This window comes from Lupinus angustifolius, chromosome LG20, assembly GCF_001865875.1.
Source record: "Lupinus angustifolius cultivar Tanjil chromosome LG20, LupAngTanjil_v1.0, whole genome shotgun sequence".
In the NCBI taxonomy this organism is placed as follows: domain Eukaryota; kingdom Viridiplantae; phylum Streptophyta; class Magnoliopsida; order Fabales; family Fabaceae; genus Lupinus; species Lupinus angustifolius.
The window spans coordinates 11,484,618-11,490,617 of record NC_032028.1 but is presented as its reverse complement, the minus strand read 5'-3'; positions in this window follow the sequence as shown (position 1 = coordinate 11,490,617).

Here is a 6,000-nt window from a genome sequence, read left to right as displayed (position 1 = left end):
ATATATATATATAGAAACCAAGAATTGGCGGGAAAGAATAATTGTCAGTAACTAACTTAGAGTATCTAAAAATAACTCATGAGAAGAATCAGTCCAGACTACATGTACAAATTCATTGATGTATCTAGATGGAAATAAGATCAAATTCATAGTGCCTTAAAGGTAATAACCCAGCAGCTGAAAGCATCCTGATCTTAGCCAACTTGATGCAATCTGACCCTGCATCCTCGGTCAGCTTGGCACATAGAGTGTGATCAGCTTTGTGCCTAATTATATATCCAACACCCCCTCAAGTTGGGTGGTGGATGCAACACAATCCCAACTTGGAAGCAAAGGACATGAAGAGAGATGCAGGCAGGGGTTTAATGAATACATCAGCCAATTGATCAGAAGAAGCAATAGGCATGAGATGTAAGAGACCTTGCTGGATCTTTTCACGAACCATATGGCAATCAATGTTAATATGCTTGGTTCGTTCATGGAAAACAGGGTTATGAGCTAGATAGATGACAGACCTGTTATCACAGTAAACAAATCAGGCTTGAACATGGTGATCTACAAATATGAGAGGACATATTGAAGCTCAGATGCCAAGCTACTAAGGGCTCTATATTCAGCCTCCAAAGAAGACCTACTAACTGTGTTTTTCTTCTTGGACTTCCATTAAACAAGGGATGACCCAATGAAGATACAAAAACTAGTGATGAATTCTTGTATCCAAACAACAAGCCCAATCAGAATCAGCAAATCTTGCAAGATGAAAGTTTGATTTGGAGGAGAAAAAAAGACCCTATGTAGGTGAGGATTTGAGATAATGAAGGACCTTGAGGGTAGCCTTCTAATGGATGTCCATTGGCTTGGCTATGAACAAGCTCAATTGATGAACATCATAAGCAATGTCTGGCCTAGAAATAGTGAGAATAAATAGTCTCCCAACAAGCATTTTGTAACAAGAAACATCAGTGAAAGGAGTACCCTAGTGAAGTTGGATTTTGAGGGAAGGATCAAAGGGAACCTTAGCAGGTTTGGAGGCCAAAGACCCTGAGTATTCTAAGAGGGATAAGGCATATTTTCTCTGATTAAGGTGAATGCCCTTTGTGGTTCTTGCAATTTCCAAGCCCAAAAATAAACGCAGAGAACCAAGATCCTTGATTTGGAAGGATTGATCAAGAAAGGCCTTAACATGGTTGATCTCTGCCAAATTGTCACTAGTTAGAACCATGTCATCGACATAGACCAAGATGGTTGTAAAATAAGTGGTAGTTGACTTAGTGAAAAGGGCCTGATATACTTGTGAGTGACAATAACCTAGAGAAATCAAAGCAGAAGACAAAGTAGTGTGCCATTCCCTACTTGCTTGCTTTAATCCATATAAGGATTTGTGGAGTTTGCAAACATGAGATGCATCAAGTAGAGGCAAACCAGGAGGAGGAACCATGTATACCTCTTTGTGCAAATCTTGATGAAAAATGCATTATTCACATTAAGTTGCTCCAAAAACCATGACTTGGTGGCCGCTAATGCAAGGACAACACGAACTGTGGTGATCTTGACCACTGGAGAGAAAGTGTTAAAATAGTCCACACCCTCTAACTGATTATATCCCTTGGAAACCAACCTAGTTTTGTGCCTTTCAAGAGTGCCATTAGCATGATACTTGCTCTTGTATACCCATTTACAACCAATGGGAACCTTCCATGGTGGAAGTTCAACTAAAGACCAAGTTTGATTCTGATCAAGAGCCTGTAACTCAGTCTTCATATCATCTTGCCAATGAGGAAATTTGGAGGCTTGTTTATATGTGGTTGGTTCAGGGTTGGCAGTAACAGTGAAACATAAATTCTTGTAACTAGCAGAGCATTTTGAGTAACTCAAGGAAGAGGACAAAGGGTAAACAACACTTGGTGAAGTTGGGGACTCAACAGTAGTGGATTTAGTAAGATGACAATGGTAGTCTTTCAAATAGGAAGGGGGTTTTCTAGACCTTTTAGATTGTCTGAGTGGAATAGTATGAGGAACAGACTCATTTGGAGGATTTTGGTTTGTGTTTGATGTGTGTGGAGGGGAAAATTGGTTTGTGTTTGACATGTCAATAGTTGGTGACTCAAGATGACTGGAATCACATATAAAAGGAGTGAGATTGGGATTTGAAAAGGTGAGAGGAGTAGGGGAGGAAGACTCAGGTGAGTTAAAAGGAAAGTGACTTTCATAGAATACAACATCTCTAGAAATGAAGATTTCATGAGAACTAAGTTCATACAACAAATAACCCTTGGTCCCTTCTCTATATCCCATAAAAACAGATTTCCTAGCTCTAGGGTCAAACTTTCCCCTACTAAAAGTAAGAGTACTAGCATAAGCTAGACAACCAAACACTTTGAGAGACTCTAAAGTAGGCAGAGTACCATGGAGCAGCTGATAAGGGCATGAATTTTTCAGTAAAGGACTAGGTAGTCTGTTGATTATATGCACAACATGCTGAATGGAAAAATTCTGAAGGTTATTAGGCAATGTGATTGAAAAAAATAGCTCTACCCAGATTAAGAATGTGTTGGCGTTTTTTCTCAAGTCTCAACTACACCATTTTGTTGGGGGTGACCACACATGATCTTTGATGAATGATTCATTAAGGGTGAAAAATCATTCATTAAAAATTATGGACCATTGTCGCTTCTAAGACATTTGAGCTTAGTGTCAAACTAATTTTCAAGAAGATTTACAAATTGCACAATGTGTTGTTTGGTTTCACTTTTATTTTTCATCATGATAACTCAAGTAAAACGTGTAAAATCATCAACTAAAGTGAGAAATAGTTGTGGCCTAACATAGAACTAACTAAAAAAGGGCCTCATATATCAGCATGAAGTAATTGGAAACATTTATTTGAATTGGATTGACTATTACAAAAGGACAACTTTTTTGTCTAGACATATATGGCATACATCACAAGGCACAACTTGTTTGTTACAAGAAGAAATAACAGGAAATAGACTTGACAACACTTGCATAACAGAAGTGGATGCATGGCCAAAACGTAAATACCAAAGATTAAAGACATTAATAGAATCAGAAATAGTGTTGTGAACAAAGTTGTGTATGGAATTTTGGGCTTTAGGCACTAGGTCGATGACAAACATGTCTTGCTTTAGTCTAGCTGAACCAATCATATGCTTGGTAGAATTCTACACAATGGCACAAGAATTTTGATGAAATATTAAGTGACGATTTAAGGACTGAATTAACTTGTTAACTGAAACCATATTAACATGAAAATGTGGCACATATAAGACATCAACAAGAATAAGGGAATTTTTTAAAACAATAATTCCATTGATGGAAGCACTAACTCGTGCACCATTTGGCAGAGTAATTAGAATGGGAGAAATGGATTTTTGGTTACTCAAAATGCTCAGATCATATGTAATGTGGTCAGTAGCACCATATCAATCAACCAATCTATACATATATTACATGGTGAAGAAGGATTCACAATTATGTTCACTATTTCTCCATTAGAAATAGTAGAATTTACAACAACTTGGCTATTTCATTCTTAGTCTTTTCAAGCAACATTAGAATGTGTATGATCTGATTATCAATAAAGTTTGAGAGTCCCTTTTCCTTAGATACATCCATCCCCCAATTACCATGACTATGTCCTTTCTCTATTGAAAAACCATAGGCATTATTCACCATCTTATTTTGCATGTTATTGTTGTATCTAGAGGGATAACCATGTTTGAGAAAACATGTATCAACAATATGATTAGTTCTCTCACAAAATATGCAGAACCTTCCCATTTGATTTCTTCCTGAAGCATTGTATAGAAATCTACCTCTGCCTCTATGAAAATGATTTCTTTTTCCTCTATTCGAGGAGAAACTTGGATTATTTCTGAATTGTCCATTGTTCTGTGACTGAATTGCCAAGTCTTTAAAATCACTAGTCATGGTTGAGGGAATTGGCATATTGAATTGCCATTCTTGTTGTGCTAACATATAGAACATCTTGCTTATGGATGGTAAAGGCTCTATCAACATAATCTGATATCTCACTTGGGAGTATTGTTCATTTAATCCTTTTAGGAAACAGATCACATAGTCTTGATCCTTATACTTCTGCATCAACTCAGCTTGACCATAAGAGCAAGGAACTGTACACTCGCAATGCCCTAATGGCCTGAAATTCTCTATTTCTTCCCAAAGAGTCTTTAATTGAGTGAAATAGACAGAAATAGACCGATTACCTCGACTTAATCTCTAAAATTCATCTTGTAAATCAGTTATGCGAAACACATCACCTTGAGAGAATTTGTCATGAAGATCTCTCTAAGCTTTCGCATCATCGTCAATCTATAGAATGGATTTTACTATAGCTTCTTCAACAGAATGTTGAAGTCATGACAGAACCATGGTGTTGCATCTAATCCATTGTCTGTGTAGAAAATGTGTTATCAATGGCTGAGGCAAACTTTGATCTATGAACCTCAATTTGTTCTTGGATTGGAAAGCTAATTTCATTACTCTTGACCAAGAGTGGTAATTCTTATCATTAAGAAGAAAAGAAACGAGAACAAGTGTTGGATTCTTACTTGAATGAAGAAATTAGGGATTTGAAGGATTTACATTGAAATCTTCGTAGTTGTGATTCACCATTACAAAGAAATGAAAAGAAGATTTAAAGGAGAATGGTGAATGATATGAGAATTGTAGAAGGAAGAAATGAAGAACTTGAGATTTCGAAGAATGAAAGACAAATCAGAGCTGAAATAACTTTGATACCATCCCAATAATCGGAGAAGAAAATGAATGAAGATTCTTATGAATAAGAGAGCAGAGAAATGTGAAACTCAATTGAGTATTCATTGTATTGAATATACAGAACTATTTTACAGTATATATATATAGAAACCAAGAATTGGCAGGAAAGAATAAATGTCAGTAACTAACTTAGAGTATCTAAAAAAGAAGAATCAATCCAGATTACAAGTACAAATTCATTTATGTATCTAGATGGAAATAAAATCAAATTCATAGTGCCTTAAAGGCAATAACCCAATAGCTAAGAACATCCTAACCAACTTGATACAATCTGACCTGCATCCACGGTCAGCTTGGCACATAGAGTGTGATTAGCTTGATACATAATTATATATCCAACAATGAGTTCCATATCATCTATGGAGTTTGTTGGGCTTTTCAAAAAAATGTATCCTTCACATAGGTAAAACTCTCACCCCCTGAGTATTTAAGGCTTTGTTTGGGAGTTAGGAGGGAAAGGAAAGGAGAGGGATGAGAGGGTAAAGAGGGGGGAGGAAAGGAAGGAGAAGGGAGGGCAAATCCAACTAAACCCCTCCCTTGTTTGGGAGTGTGGAATTTAGATAGGAGGGGATAGAGGATTAATGTAATATAAAAATATTATTTACCCCTCCCCCCTTTAAAAAATCAATAGTATGTTATGTATTATATGTTATAGAATAATATTAGTAAGGATAGTTAGGTAATTTGGCTTATTTTCCTCCCAAAACACCCCAATTTGGGGAACTAGGTATTTTGGCATTTGGAGGGTTTGAGGGGGTTTGAAAAATCCTTCAAAACCCTCCTCTTTCCTTCACTAAACTCCCAAACATAGGAATCCTTCTCCTAAACTCTCCCCTTCCTTCCCTCCCCCTCCAAAATAGTACTCCCAAACACACCCTAAAGAAACTAGTTTTTAACAATTCAAACTTAAAACCTTTTATTAATTTAGAACAATTCTTTCTAGTTAATACGTACGCTTAATGATAATTGTGCTGGGCCTTGCTAGTTATAAGGCATTGATTTATATTGTTGTTTAATTATAATGTAAAACTTATTTTTTTGTTATAATGTAAAACTTATTTTAAATAAACACTATGATTAAAATATTAACGTGTAATAAATAATATTAGATGCAAAAATTAATTTTAAAATTGCAACTTCCATAATAAAAATAAATTCTATACTTTTACTGAATAAGTG